Here is a 16,952-nt window from a genome sequence, read left to right on the forward strand (position 1 = left end):
GTGTAGGCGAATCTGAGGGACTAGATAGGTGAGGACAAACGACTTTCAAGCCCTTGTAGCCATAAGCTTGGTGGTCTCAAGAACTCTGACAAAAGCGGATCAAAGGCAGGGAGTCCAACAAAAAGACTCTCATATGACTCTTTCTATAGGGAAACTATCAGTGGTCTGTTAACCTCATTACCTTCCTATTTGACCCACTAAAGCCTCCAACACAACTCAGAAGCCACCTGTTTCTCCTCATATTCCTATATGGGCTGCCACCGTTTCTGTTCACCACTGTGTTGAGTTTACAGTCTCCCTTCTCAGAGAATTTCAGGGAAAGGTTCTATTACCTCCATAATGAACTCACATGAGTAGACAGATCTAGGACAAATGGATAAAAGTGTTTTAATTTTTTCCATTATGGAAGAAATGTTCTTTCACTGAAGAAAAAAATATTTTTAAAATCTAGTAAAGTAGACAAAAGTCTATAATTCAAATATACAAGTGACTAAAAAAGTTAACATTTTGGATTCTTCTTGTCTTGTTCTCTGCCTTTATAGCTTATAGATTTATTTTAACATAATGGAGATCTTTCTGTGTTTTATCATCCAATAAATAATTAAATGAGCTTCTTCAAGAGTTAAAACTAAATAATTGGCTATCAGGAATATTGTAGAGGGGGATGCTGTTTTTAGGTAAGAAGATGATCTGGATCAGGACTTGACAAACTTTTAATGTAAAAGTTCGGATAGTAAATATTTTAGTCTTTGTAACTCATATAGTCTAATTCCAACTACTCAGCTCTGCTATTGTAGCACAAAAGCAGCCAGTGACAATACGTAATCAAATGGACATGGCTGTGTTCCAATAAAACTTCATTCACCACCACAGAAACTGGTCTGGATTTAGCCTAGGGGCTATAGTTTGCCAACCTCTTAAACTAAACCAAATAGTTTTGAAGTTCTTATTAAAAAACAAACAAAAACAAAAAAACGTCGAAAGCTTCATTCAAAACTAAGAAGTGTTCTGACAAACTCCTGTGGTCACACGAGTTAAGACTCAAGTTCAAGTAAGTCCAGTAAGACAGATCTGGTCGGGCAAATTCCAATTTGGGGTAATTGGGCAACTGGAACTCAAACTAGAAGGCTGAATAACAAATAGTCTTGAGAATAGAATAGGCTCGAGAATCAAGACAAGTCATTTGTACCATAGGAAGACAGAATCTAGGCAAGAAGAGCAGAGAGTGAATATTTATAATGAATTTAGCTCAGTGTCTGGTATACCGTGTTTCCCCAAAAATAAGACCTAGCCAGACCATCAGCTCTAATGCGTCTTTTGAAGCAAAAATTGATATAAAACCCAGTCTTATACTATAGTATATCATATAAGACCTGGTCTTATGTTATAGTAAAATAAGACCTGGTCTTGTATTAATTGTTGCTCCAAAAGACACATTAGATCTGATGGTCCGGCTAGGCCTTACTTTCGGGGAAACACGGTATAAGTGCTTGATGAATACCGACTAAATTATTCCCTTGTTCTGTCCTATGCTACAATGCACTCAGTCTATATAGTCGTGATCAGACACTTATTGAGCACTCATTATATGGCAGGAACTCTACTAGGTACTGACAATACATCAGCAAATAAGATGTATAACAATACAAAATGATAAAGATCTGATTCTCTGGCAAATTGTCACAACCCAAGCTGCTAAACGCTAAAGTAGAATTAGCAGTAAGTTACTGTAGGAATATGATGAGCATGGATCTGAATGAGATTGGGTGTCAGGAGAGGCTTTCTGAGAAGATGATAATTGAATGAGTTCCTGAGCATAAGTGGGGTGAGGCTGGCAAGAGGTTTTGTGGGAACTTGGAAGGGGTTTTCATACTCAGTGGCCTATGGATGAGGGGGGTTGTGTGACTTTCTAGAGATGTAAATGAGTTAGTAAGGAAGGAATGGAGACAGCAAAGTTGGGAAGGCGAGGAAGCTGGGATCAGGTCCTGAAGAGCCCTAGAAACCCTGGTAAAGAGTTTTTCCTTCCTCAAAGTGAGAAGCTATTTAAGCAGATATTTGATGAGATCTGCAGTTTTGAAAGACCAGCAAAAATGCACTTAATTGCACATTAGAGGGTTTTAATCAAAACTTTGAAAGTTACTTCTCGCTGAGGGATGGAACTGACCTCCGTATGGGCCAGAGGAATAGTTGTCCAAGAGATACATGGGGTCATAGCTGAAGGAGAAACAAGGCAGTTCTAATATGCAATCCCCTTCCCTTCCCATCCCAAGCTTGCCTTGCAATATGGTTCTATCAGAATGCAGTCAACTACCGTGTTTCTCCGAAAATAAGACCAGGTCTTATACCATATTTCCCTGAAAATAAGACTGGGTCTTATATTAATTTTTGCTCCAAAAGATGCATTAGGGCGTATTTTCAGAGGATGTCTTATTTTTTCATGTACAACAATCTATATTTATTCAAATACAGTCATGTCATCTTCTTCTGGAACATCGTCATAACGTACTAACTGCTTCTGTCTGGCTGACGATCTTACCTGGGGCTTATTTTCAGGGTAGGTCTTATTTTCGGGGAAACACAGTACATTCCTTGCTCACAAATGTCTCCACTTCCATAAAGTGATAAATAACACTCTTCCTTTCTCTCTTTACAGATCAGCCATTGATAGAGCTTGGATTTGTCACAGGTCCCTCTACCCAAATAACTGGTTATGTTGGTGAGTACTATGGTTCTTTATTTCCCATTTGTCACCTTTGGTCATGAGCCAAGTTATGGTAGCTTGACTAGTGCTCTTTATTCTTGGGTTATTTTATATCCATGATTCTCAAACCTCCTCCGAGTTGTCCAAGTCCTACACTGCTTGTAGCTAGGATACTCCATTAGGTATACTGTGTACTGTTAGAGGCATTCGCCCTTTCGGCCACCTTTGCATTGCTGAAGAGTTGTGTATAAACCAAATGTTTGTGCGGCATATATAAAGTTTAAATCCTCTAGAGTATTATTATGTTCAGAGGAATCCTTTGTAACACAAATTATAGTTACAAAGTGACAAATATATCTGAAAAATTAATAATCACTCCTTTTTCATTGTCTTCAAAAAAGCAATCATTTATTCACACTGGAAGTGTACCTTATGTTCAATAATGAAACTTTGCTACCATAATGGCTTTGATTTGATATGTTGGTGCCAAAATACAGAGTTTGCCCCATGTTGAAAAAATATCAAAGGGTAGACGTTAAAATGAGGTATTTCAAAACTTCCTGAAAAGATTCCTGACCTTCAAGTAAGCTGCATTCCTGCAGAAAAATGGAATATATTTCCAGGTATGTTATCTGCTCTGGTCTCTTCATCAGGGCATATTTTGTTATATTTGAATGATCGATTGAGATATTGTTCTGGTTATTTGTTCTGGGTTTGTTGTTGCTGCTGTTGTTTTGAGGGATGTTGATTTGGAGTTTTGTTTACTGGTAGGCACAGTACCTAGATGTGTGTGATCAGCTTATCTTTTGTTTCTATAAAGAAAAGAGTTCATTCTAGAGACTAAGTTGTTTTAGTAAAAAATATTTCTTGATGCATAAATGCAGATTGGGAATAAGAAATGTACTCAGTAGACACAGTTAACACTTTTTTTTTTTATACCCACACATTTCACCTGTACCTACTATGAATAATTTGTGGAAAACAGAAACAGGTTTGAAATATAATTCACTTTGCAGCAATTGGTTTCTTTTTGTAGTTTGTTGTTGTTTTTTTCCTCCTGTATTAACACCTCTGTCAATGTTTCACTACCTTTTTATGCACTTCTGGAACAACAACTTTTGGGTTTTCTGGGCCAGCCATAACTTTCCATCCTTGTTCTCTCTGATCTATTTGGAGTCTTAGATTTTATGCTCTGTTTTTTGGTTCAAAAAATAAAGTAATATATGTCTTCTACCAACCTGTTTACATATTCTTCCCTCCCTTTCTACAAACCATCATCATGTCACAAATGGTAACATTTTTACTTTTGGTTCTCAGCCAATTTCATTTCTATTTTTCCCATCCAAGTACAAAGTAATCACTTTTGGATTGTCAGCACATTGTTGAAAACATTGGTGCACTCAAGCTTTTTCATTTTTTAACATCATAAAAAAAACAAAATCAGAATTTCAATTACATTGGAAAAACATACTGCGCACATCTTAAAAATCCCAAAATGCCACCTGAAATAAGTTGCAGGGAACATTTCTATTGCATCCCTCAGCACACTGTGGGAAATTATTTATATCCAGTTCAGTTGCTAACAATATAGGAAAGAGCATTAAATGTTTCAGACAATTACTTATGTAACAGGGAAATAGTATGTTTACCTCATTTAAAGTCAGTTTTTACTTTTATGGCAAGTTGGATAGAAGACTTGTCTATTATCTCAACAAAAATATTTCTGTAAATGTTCTATAAAACAATAGAAAGATCATTGTGTTAGTACCACAAGAATGACTACCCTTTCAGATGATGTATTTTGACCTTTTTCCTCAGGATTTTTAATGGTCTGGTGGATTCTAACTTTCCCATGTGAGACTCTTAAATCTAAAAGAAATAATCTAAGATGCACAGTCAATGAATGCTTGGTTTCACTTTGAGGCTAAAGTTTATTAACTCAAGATTAAAGACAAATCTTTTCTCATCAGGCATTTACCTTTCATTTTAAATATTTTAATAGCCACTTAATAATTCCCATTGGGTGAATGTTTTAAATTTTTGTATTGATGTGACATGAATGCTGTCAAAATTGTTATGTACGTATTATTCTGCAGTGGTATTGTATTCACGTACTCATTATATTTTAATTAGTTCAGACAACTCAGAATACTAGTGTATATTTTTAAAATGTATACTTCTATCAGAAATATAAATCTTTCACCTCAGAGCTAAATCTGGTTTTTGGTCAGATTTCTCTCAGTTCTGGAAATGAAGGGGTTCTAATTATTACTCGTGTGTCATTAGTAATTCCCACCAGGGTAGGCAACTTGGATTGACCATTTGATGATGGAGTCCAGCATTAAGGCGGTTGTGGAGCTGACCAGCATCATATGTCCTTTTAAGACAGTCAGTTATGAAATGAACCATTAATTCAATTACTGTGTTTGGGGCAGCTGGTGGATAGAGGGAATGGAAATAAGAGTGCAAATTAACTTTAAGAAAACCTAATGAACATTGTTACTTTATCTACCCATATACTCACCACTTATTTTAAATGTCACCATCAATATTTGAGTTTCAACCTCATTAATACTCAGGATCCTTTGGAATCTTTTGGTCATCAGCTATGCATTGCATCGTGGGGCAAGCCTGGTTTTCATCTCCTGTTCTCTTTACCACGTTTGCAAATGACAGTGTGATATCAAGGCAAATGATAGGAGACCACCATTGATTTACATTAGCTGTCTGGTTAAATTCACAGTTATTTTTTTTCCTTTTTGCTTAATTGAGTTAATTATCTTTAGAGACTTCTCTTAAAAGTCAGCCTTAGCTTCTGACAGAGCACAGGCACCTAAGTCTGTCTGCTCGAAGCAGGACCTGCCAGCATCAGCCTCTATTAAGATTTGAAAATTCTATGAATCACATGAAGGTATTGGGTAATTTTCACGGCCTTTAATTGCACTGCCTGGAAGGTGCAGATCGTTCTATGCATGTTGTAATTTTTTGCTATAGTGTGACATCATAGTAACCCCCCTTTTCTGGGGACGTTTTGAGCAATTAGTGCATATCGAAATTCAAAGTAAAATTGCAAGCGCGGTCCTACCAATGCGCGTGTCTCATGGGAGATGTCAGTCTGAACAGATCTACCTTCTACACACTGCCAAGTCCACACAGGCATTGGCAATAACAGCTCCATCGCAAATCATTCCTCTTCCTAGGAGCTAGAAAGTTCTTTTTGTCATCCCTTGTAATACACATTCACATTTCAGAATCATTAAAATATGAAGAAAAAAAAAGTATTCCTTTTGGAATTAAGGAAATAGAGCAATTAACATTTCAAAGGACAAGTATCTCCTGTATAAATACAAAAAAAAAAAAAAAAAAAAAAAAAAAAGATCTAAGCTAGGAGCATTCATACAGTACCTAGAGAGACTGTTACCTGCACTGTCTTCCCCTTTTGTTCTTTCTTATCCTCCCTCTTCTTTCTCTGTTTTCTTTCTCCCACTCACTCATCTGTACAGTTTTATGTGTATGCCTCTTTCCCTCTGTTTCTCTTCTTCTTCGGAAGAAAACAAACTATTTACTCGCTGTGTGATCATTTTTATTACAAACGGTAATAGGATAGTTTGGGGTTGGAGTATCTATTTAGTATAAGTCTATAACTGGAGTGACCATACATCCAGCCCAGCACAATTCATCTGTTGTCCTCATGTAGTTATTAATTGGCTCTAGTTAACTCTCAGGAGTGTTCATGTCTGATCAATTCTGTAAGTGGACCAGGAGCCCCAATCCCATCATAAAATGCTTCTTCCATCTGAGCGAGTGCCTGTAAAGTTCTCATGCCCATCAAACAGGTGGCCAAGGACTGTGGAAGTGTCATCGTCCTCGTGACAGTCTGAGATTAAGGAAACTGAGTATAAATTATCCAAGGGAGCTAAAGAAACGGTTTTGGGCACTTCAACTGGGAAAGTGATAAGGACTCGGGCAGACCTGGATGGCAAGCAATAAAGTGGTGGTGGTGGTGAAAGGGCACACCTGGAACTGAGAAGGCAGGAATCCGAGGGTTTGCACCAGCCCAGTGCGTCCCATGCGTAACTCTTACAGAGTCATAAATCTGTGTTCTACGAATATCACAGTAGCTCTTGTACCCCTATTTTTTCCCCTTTGGGGTTTCCCTCGGTGTTTGGCCACGTTATATTGAGAGACATCAGGTGCTCCAGTACACAATTCCGCCAAGCCATTGCTCTACCCTGAGACTAGATTTTAAAAGTAGATCAGGGGCCAGCCCAGTGGCTCATGCGGTTGGAGCTCAGTGTTCCTAACTCCAAAGGCTGTCGGTTCAATTCCCATGGGCCAGTGGGCTCTCAACCACAAGGTTGCTGGTTCAACTTCTCGAGTCCTACAAGGGATGGTGGGCTCTGCCCCCTGCAACTAAGATTGAACACATCACCTTGAGCTGAGCTGCCTCTCGGATGGCTCAGTTGGTTGGAGTGCATCCTCTCAACCACAAGGTTGCTGGTTTGACTCCCACAAGGGATGGTGGGCTGCACCCCCTGCAATTAGCAATGGCAACTGGACCTGGAGCTGAGCTGTGCCCTCCACAACTAAGACTGAAAGGACAACAACTTGACTTGGAAAAAATGTTCTGGAAGTACACACTGTTCCCCAATAACATCCTGTTCCCCTTCTCCAATAAAATCTTAAAAAAAAAAAAAAAATTCTAAAAAGAAAAAAAGGAAAAAAAAGTAGATCATATTTTTAGGAGACAGAATACCCCAGAAGTATCGGGGATCCCAACCCACAGGGAAGACAAAATTCTCCAGGACAGAATCCTGGCCATCAGGATACTTTAAAATTGAGCCAGTTCTGTGCATTGTTTAATGAGCAGAATATTCCCCACTGTCCATTTGCTTTTCTCTCTACCTACATTCCCTTCCATGTTTTTCTCTATTTTGTCTTCCAGTCCCATCCATCGTCATGCCAGCCCTCTCTTTCCACCAATTGTAATACATCTTAGATAGAATTTGATGGCCCCCTTCTTAATTTTAAAGAAAAACAAATGAATATTTTAAACTGTCTCAATGGAATCAAAGGAAAATGATATTGATTTTGAACTAAAATATTTGTTTTTATTTTAAATTCATATCACTAGCTATCTAGGTAAAATTTTCTTTCTAGTGTACAGTCTTTTACTGATCTGATTTTTGGGGGGGTTTTTTTGGTTTGTTTTTTTTCTCTCTTTGATATTGTGGCTACACTCTCTAAGCACGAAGTTTGAAAACCAATCTCTGTATGGAAGAGGCCAGGGAAGCATGCTGGCTGCTAGAGGTGTGCTGCATACTGTGGTGAGGGCTGGGCTCAGATAGACGGCAGGGTGTTCTAGAGGCCACTGAAACGTCCTTCAACAAATATTTACACCTATCTACTGGGTACAGATGCTGCTGGGCTCTGGGGGTTCAATGATGAAAAAGATGATTAGACAGAACTCAAGGATGGAGACTGAAGATCAGTAAAGAACACAGGTGTAGAAGACAGACAGATCTGGCTTCAAAGTCTGACTTTGCCATTTAGTTGGGTGGCTTGCCGCATGACTTCATAGCTCTGATCCTCAGCTTCCCTAGTAGGGATGCACATGACTAGTCAAAGTGAAATGATTCATTTGAATTAATTTTATGTCTGGTCAGAGGTGGGAATGGAGGGCCATAGTGGTGTATTTTTGTCATTGTTTTGTACATTTACAGTTATTAAGCACATTTGTTAAAAGTGTTTCTGGTGCCTATGTGACCAGCTCCTGGTAAATATCTCAAGTGCTGAATCTCAGGTGGGCTTCCCTGGGCAAAAACATCACACACATGTTACTGCAGTTTTGTTGCTGGGAAAGCAGTGTGCTCTGTGCGTCCCCTCATGGGATGGGGAGGACATGAGGAAACCTGCACATGAATTTCTCCAGACTCTGCCTGTGTTTTTCCCTTATGATCCAGCTGCATCTTTTAATCTTCACTTTATATCACTATAACAAATCCTAGCCATAGGTACAATAGCAAAAAAAAAAACTTTTCTGGACAGATCTGGCTTCAGAGTCTGAACAAACAAAACAGAAATAACATGTGTTGGTGAGGATATGGAGAAATTAGAACACTTGTGCTCTGTTGGCAGGAATGCAGAATAGTGCAACCACTGTAGGAATGGTACAGTTGTTCTTCACACATTTAAAAATGGAATTACCACACAATCCAGCAAATGCTCTGCTGGGTATATACTCAAAAGAATTGAAAGCAGAATCTCAAAGGGATATTTGTATACCCGTGTTTATAGCAGCATTATTCACAATAGCTAAAATGTGGACGCAACCCAAGTATCCATTAATGGATATGAATGGATAAGCAAATGTGATATGTATATACAATGGAATATTATTAGCCTTAAAAAGAAGGGAAATTCTGACACATGCTACAGCATGGATGAAACTTGAAGCCATTATGCTAAGTGAAATAAGCCAGTCACAAAAAAAAACACAAAAAAAAACAAAACAGAAAACAAAAAACAAATACTCTATGATTTCACCTATATATGAGGTACTTAGAGAAGTCAAAGTCATAGAAACTGGAAGTACAATGGCGATTGCCAGGAACTGAAAGAAAGAGAGAAGGAGAAGTTACTATTTAATAGGTACTGAGTTTCAGTTTTGCAAAATTAAAAAAGTTCTGGAAATGGATGGTGGTGACGGTTGCACAAAAATATGAAGGTACCAACTGCCACTAAACTGACACTTAAAAATGATTAAGATAGTAAATGTCAAGTTTATTAAGATAGTAAATGTTAATACAAAGTTTTATTTCTATTGGATTGATTTGATGCCTTTGTTAAACAGTGAAATGACAATAAATGGGAGTCCATTTCCATCTCTCTCTTCTGTACAACTGATCTATTTCTTGATTTTTATGTCAAGACCACATTAGCTTGACTACTGAAGCTTTATAGTAAGTCTTGAAATCAGATAATGTTAGCCCTCCAAGTTGGTTCTTTCAAGATTGCTTTGGATATCCTTACCTTTCCATATAAATTTTATAATCAGCTTGTGAATTTCTACCAAAAAAAAAGAAAAGAAAAGGAAAGAAAACCTCCTGGGATTTTTATAAGGATTGTGTTGAATCTTTAGATCAATTCAGGATGAGTTGATATCTTAAACTGAATATGGTATATTCCTCCATTTGTTTAGATCTACTTTAAGTTCTTTCAGCAATGTTTTGTGGTTTTTAATGTAGAGGTTTTCCACATGTTTTTTAAATTCATTCATTGAAATACCTTGCATATTAACTGCTAGAATATAATACTACAAGTGATTTATGCATATTAATAGTGACCCTACTGACTTACTAAATACATTTATTAGATCTAATATAACTATTGTAGTTTCCATTGGATTTTCTATGTAAATGTTATATTATCTGCAAATGGAAACAGTTTTACTTTTTTCCCGTATTATTGATTTATTTATTTTTTACTTGCTCCTTACCAGTGTTTCTCTATTAGGTATGATGTTTGCTATAGAATTTCTATGGGAATTCTTCATTAGGTTATAGACATTCTCAACTATTCCTAGTTTTCTGAGAGGTTTTTTTTAATCATGAATGTGTTTTGAAATTGTTAAACTTATTTTTCTGTATCTATTGAAGTGATCATATGGTTTTTCTCCTATATTGTGTTAATATGGCAAATGACATTGATTTTAAATGTTAAAACAACCTTGCATGGTGGGGAGAAAAAACTACTTGGCCATGATGTTTTATCCGTTTGTAATATTGCTGATTCAATTTGTTAATCGTTTGTTAAGTATGTTTGTATCTATGTTCAATAGGGGTTTAGTCTAATTTTTTTTAATGTTTTTGTCAAGTTTTAGTATTATGGTTATGCTGGTTTCAGAAAACAAATTGGGAAGTTTTTCTTTCTCTATTTTCTGAAATATTTTTGATTGGTTTAATTTATTTCTTTAATGTCTGATAGGATATTATGTCTTCCTTTGATATCTGATAAAATTCTCCAGTAAAACTTCCTAGGCCTAAAATTTTCTTTGTGGGAGGATCTGATAATGAATTTAATTTATTGTTAAATACAGCGTTATTCAGAAGTTCAGTTTTTTCTTAAGCTATTTTTGCTAAGTCACATTTTTCATGGAATTTGCTGAAGTCTTAAATTTGTAGTATAAATTTATCCATAATATTCTTTCACTATCCTTTAAATGTCTGTAGGATCTGTAGTAATCATCCCTCATTTAGGCCTGATATTAGTAATTTGTGTTCTCTCTTCTTTAATTAGTCTAGCTAGAGTTTTACTAAGTTTTTTAGGCTTTTCATAAAAATTATCTTTGGGCTTTGTTAATTTTCTTTATTGTTTACCCAATTTCTATTTCCTTGATTTCTACACATTTTTATTTTTCCCTTTTTTTCCTACTTGCTTTACATTTACTTTACTATTCTTTTTGTGGCTTCTTAAGGTAAAATCAGAGGTCATTGATTCTTTTTTTAAGCTTTCTTCATTTTTAATACAAGAATTTAAATTAGATTTCCTCTAAACACTGCTTTAGTCCCATCCTAAAATTTTGGTATGTTGTATTTTTGTTAGCATTCAGGTAAAAATATTTTCTAATGTCCCTCATATTTTATTCTTTGAACCATGTATTATTTAAAAGTGTATTGATTGATTATCAAATACTTGATCTATTCCTAGATATTATATTGTTATCATCTTCAATTTAATTCCATTGTGGTCAGAGAACATACTTTATGTGATTTCAATCCTTTTCAATTAACTTTTTCTTTTTTTTTTTTTTTTAATTTGTGGTCTAACACATGATCTATCTTAATGAACATATGCACTTGAGTAGAATGAGTGGTTTTTAGTTGTAGAGTATACTGTTCTATAAATACTAATTATGTCAAGATGATTGATAATGTTGTTCAAAACATTTGTGTCTTTACTTTTTTTTCTAGTTGCTGAGGGAAGGGTGTTAAAGTTTCCAACAATGACTGGAATTACCTATTTCTCTCTTTAAATCGGTCACTTTTAAATGTCTTCTTCATCAGGGCCCTTTTATCATTATAGAAACACTTTCTTTATCCCTGATAAAGTTCTTCGTTTTGCAGGCTGTCACTCTGGGTCCAGAAATCACATGGAATTTGAACAGGGCAAGTTTAATATGAAGACATATTAATTAGTGATAGGGCATTAATTGCTAAGGAGCAAAGAGACTTCTAACAAACCCAAGATTAGCAGATATAGGGAGCAGCCACTACCTCTGGGGCCATGGGATAACACCTAAGGAAGAAACACAGTTTGAAGAGGGTCCTAAGCATGAGATTATCAGCCCTTGTTGGAAAGTGTGTGCCTTTGGCACATTGGATGGTGGAGAAGTTCTCTGAGGTGCTACAGACCAGAAGTAGCATGCAGGAAAGAACACACTAGGGTGCTGGTGAAATTCACTTGGAAATTACTGACTGAGATACCACTGAGACTCATTAAAAAGCCTCTGTCTTAGTCACCTACTAAAGTCTGGGAAGATGCCAGAGTTTAGATGCGTGTGAAACTCACTGAGAAGGTGCCCATCGGGCACCTGGGAGAGTCACGGGAAAATTACCTGGGTTGCTGGTTTGAACTTGCTAAGAAGCCACTCACGAGGATGCCGTTGACACTCAATGAGTAGAGGGCACCACCGGAGGTCCTGCACACACACTGCAGACCACCACATGACCCAGAAAGGATAGAAAGGACAAAGGCACACCCATCGGGAAGAGAAGCCCTTTCTTCTTGCAATGACCCTGCAGTGCCCTCTACTGACAAAACTGAACAAGGTAGCAAAGGTGAAATGTTTTCAGGGTCCACCTCCAGTACCACAAAACAGGCCAAGCAGGATAGATTTGGAGCTGAGAAAAATAAACTGATTAACTGGCAAAAGGTGTAATTTGTTTGATATGGAAACAATTAGTCCAGCCTTTTTTTGTTTACTGTTTGCATGGTTAATCTTTTTCCATCCACTTACTTTCAACTCATCTGTGTCTTTGTATTTAAAATGTATTTCTTTTAGACAGTATATATAGTTGTTTCTTGTCTCTTTTTAATCTATTCTGTAATTTTTTGATTTTTAATAGGAGTGTTTGCTGTATTCACATTTATTGTAATTATTGATATGGTTGGTTTTAGGTCTACTAGTTTACTCTTTGTTTTCTGTTTGTCCCCTCTGTTTTCGTTTGTTTCTTTTTTCTTTACTACCTGTTTTGGAATCTTTTCAACATTTTTTTAGAATCCAATTTTATTTTATCTCTTGGATTTTTAATATATCTCCTTCAGTTTTCTAAGTGACTGCTCTAGTGAGTTCAATATACACACTTAACTTTTCTCTCTACTTAATCTTCAACACTTGTCATAGAAATGTACAAACCTTGCAATCCCATAAGTCCATTTATCACTCCTCACCTTCCTTTGTGTTATAGCTGCCATATTATTACAACTATATATGTTATAATCCCCATAAGACAGTGTTACAATTTTTGTTTTAAAGAGTCCATATATTGTAAACATTTTAAGAGAAAAATCTATTATATCTACCCACATATTTATAATTTCCAATACCTTTTATTCCCTCCCAAAGATTCAAGGTTCCATCTGGTATAAGTTCCCTTTAACTTGAAGTCCCTCCTTTATTATTTCATGTAGTGCAGATTTTCTGACAATAAATTCTCTTAGTTTTGTTTTATCTGAAAATGTCTTTATCTCAGTTTTACTCTTAAGAGAAAATATCAATGGGTATTCTTATTCTGGGTTAATTGTTCTTCTTTTAGCACTTTAAAGATATTTGCACCACTTCTGGACTCCATAGTTACTAGTAGTCAGCAAGATTCTGAATTGTTATAGCCCTTTATATAATGTGTCATTTTCCTCTGGGTGCTTTAAATGTTTCTCTTCATCTCTGGTTTTCAGTGATTTGACTATGATTTCCCTAGATGTGATTTTCTTTATATCTCTCCTGCTTGGAGTTCTTTGTATTCTTGAATCTGTGAATTTATGCCTTTTACAAAGTTTGAGAATTTTCAATTGTAGTAGTTAGTGTTCTCCAGAGAAACAGAACCAGTAGGACATATATAGATATGTATATAAAAGAAGCCAATTTCTACTTATCATAGAAATTGGCTCATGAGACTATGGAGTATGAGAAGTCCAACAATATGCCATTTGTAAGCCGGAGAACCATGAAAGCTGCTGGTATAAATCAGATGAGTCTGAAGGCCTAGAAATGGGGGGGGCGGGGGGGGCTTATGATGTAAGTCCCGGTCCCAGTCTGAAGGCCTGAGAACTACGTAGGAATGTTGATGCCTGAGGTCGGGAGAAGATGGATTTCTCAGTTGAAGCAGAGAGCAGATTCACCTTTCCGGCACTTCTTGTTTCATTCAAGCCCTCAACAGATTGGATAATGCCCACCCACATTGATAGGGGTGATCTTTCCTCAGTCAACCAGTGCAAAGGCTAATCTCTTCTGGGAATACTCCCACAGACACACCTGGACGTAATGTTTTAGTAGTTGTCTGGGCATCCTTTAGCCGAGTCAAATTGACACGTGAAGTTAGCCATCGCCATCAGCCATTATATCTTTAATTAATTTTAATTAGTTACATATTTAATTAATTAAAGAATTTAATTAATTCTTTCTTTCCTCTCCTTCTGGATATTCAGAAGGGAACTTTTTGTAATTCTCCTCTCAGTTTGGATAATATCTGGACTCTTTCTTCTGTCATCTCCATTCTGCTATTAAGCCCATTTAGTTAATTTTTATGTCACATATGGTATTTTTCAGTTTGATAATTTCCATTTGGTTTTTTCAGTAGTTTCTTTGTTGGGATTTTGTCATTTTATGCACCACAAGCATATTTTCCTTTACTTTATTGAGCATAGTTACTATAATAACTGCTTTAAAATCCTCGTCAGCTAATTCTAGCTCTTGGGTAATATTAGGGCGAGTCTCAGTTGGTCGTCTTTTCTCTTGCAACTGGCTTACAATTTCATGGTTTTGGGTACCTCAAATAAGTTTGGATTTTATCACGGTCATTGTGAATATTACGTTGTGGAGCCTCAAGATTAAGTTGTAGTTCTGAAGAGTGTTGATGTGTTTGTTTCAGCAGTCAGTGACCTTGGTGTCTCAGTCAGGGTTCTCCAGAGAAAGAAAACCAACACATATCATTATGATAAAAGAAATTTATTTTAAAGAATTGGGTGACACAATTAGGGGACTGTCAAGTCTGAAATATGTAGGACAGGCTGGAGGCTAGAAACTCAGTCAGGATTGTATTTGTAGTTTTGAAGCAGAATTCCTTGTTCTCCAGGAAACCTCAGTTTTTGTTCCGATGGCCTGCAGTCGATTGGATGAGGCCCATCCACATTATCAAGAGCAATCTTGACTTAAAGTCAACCTACTGTAGATGTTAATCTTTTCTACAGCAACACCTAGATCAGTATTTGATTAAGTAACTACATACTAGTAGAAGCTGTCCAAATTGACACATGAGAGTAACCATCACACTTGGTTACCTCACATTGTAAGTTTTCACATAAGTAGTAGACCTGTATTCTTTAAACCTTAAGTATGAGCAACTTTCTGTTTGCCCCACACATGCAGGAGTAAGCCCTGGACTTGGACAGAATTTATAAACAGAATTTGACTCTGTCTCTTTTTCTGAGATGCCTTTCTCACTTTTCAATGGCTGTGGTTGCCCTGAACTCTGTTATTTTGTTCTCTAGGCTGGAAAGACTGTGGGGTTTATATCATAGATTTACCCACTGTATGTAATATCAATTTGGCCTCTCCTCAGGTTAAAAACTATAAGAATGAAGAAAGAAAAAAGAAAGAAAAACACACTACCCGCTTCTTCCAAATTTTTTATTTCCTTTCAGAATTTGCCTGCTATTTTGTTACTTTCTAGTGCTTACAGGTCATTGTTTTGTTTTGTTCACTTTTGTTTTGTATTTAGTCCACAATTTCCAGTTGTGATCAGTGGAAGGGTGGATCTGGTAGGAGTTTACTTGGCTGTACTGAAAGCAGAAACCTCACATATATCATGAATATTAAATGAGACAATGAAAGAAAAAGGTTGGCCCATTTCTGGCACATGGTGAATAGTAATCAATAAACGATGAGTAGCTAACAGAGTGGTTGTTCTAACTCATAGGCAAACTCTAGATGGTTCTAAGAGTTCAGGGGGCAGCATGTCTCCAGATTTCTAAGGAAATAATCTTTTAGGTGCAGGTGAGGGTCATAGCCAAGGTTGTTTTCCAAGGCTGTTTCCAGCCCCTTCCGAGAACTAGTGCTAACTGGGAAACTGAGGCAGCCATCCAATTATGAAGATAAGACAGTTCCAGAAATTTTTGAAAAAGCAATAAGAGAAGACTAGGGCTTGGCAAACACCTAAGGCTAAATTATAGGCCCACTACTATAATGTAAGCTTCAGTAGGGACAAGAGTTTCTGTCTGTTTTATTAATGGCTCCATTCCCAATGTCCAGTTCAGTGCTTGGCACATAGTAGGCACTCTGCAAACATTGGGTGAATGAGTGGATAAACATTCAGACAGCAAGACTTGTTCAAACCCCTGCTTGATGAGTTTGAAATACTTTTCTGAATGAAGATGTTCTCAGAGAAGAAGAGAGCTGCGTCTGTGGGTGGGACATCTTACCAGTGGCAGCAAGGACAGTCTGAAAGGCAGAGAAAGTCCTTCTGCACCGAGCTTCCCCAGTCAGCTCAGCCGCAGGAGTGATCTTCTGTCTCAGAGCCTGTCCTGGGGCTGCAAAGCATTCAGACTGAATGAATGGCCTACGTGCAACCTCTATTTGAGGTTTCATCGACATCTTGAAGCAGTTTTTGATCATTTGGGGTTTGGCACCACCAAAACACAGGCTTTGCCAAACCCTCACTTTCTTTCATGTTTCAGCCCGAACACCCTTAAAACAACGTTTTAACACCCTTAAAACAACATTGAGCCTGTTGACTCTACTTCTTCATTTTCGCTTATATCATCAAAACATTCACTTTAAACATATCACCAGCAATCAAAGGAATTGTCAATTGTTAAGGTTAGGGCACTGAATCAGCTAGACCTGGGTTATTTTCCCAACCACTGCACTGATCCCTCTGTCACTTTCACATCCACTCAAACTGTCACAGCTACAGAATCTTTGGACCGAGCCAGCAACATTAACTATTATTTAAAGGAGCTAATTTTAATATAT

General features: G+C 37.0%; 1 protein-coding gene across 1 annotated transcript in view; it reads left to right on the plus strand.

Moving 5' to 3' along the window:
- Positions 1–16,952, plus strand: part of TENM4 (teneurin transmembrane protein 4) — a 2,724,551-nt gene that overhangs the window by 1,747,703 nt on the left and 959,896 nt on the right. The window contains exon 8 of the mRNA XM_074335694.2: positions 2,654–2,716. The gene's annotated coding sequence lies outside the window, so the exon portion shown is untranslated. The remainder of the gene's footprint in view (positions 1–2,653; positions 2,717–16,952) is intronic.

Source organism: Rhinolophus sinicus, chromosome 14 (genome assembly GCF_057876585.1).
Source record: "Rhinolophus sinicus isolate RSI-liver-muscle chromosome 14, RSI-T2T, whole genome shotgun sequence".
NCBI lineage: Eukaryota > Metazoa > Chordata > Mammalia > Chiroptera > Rhinolophidae > Rhinolophus > Rhinolophus sinicus.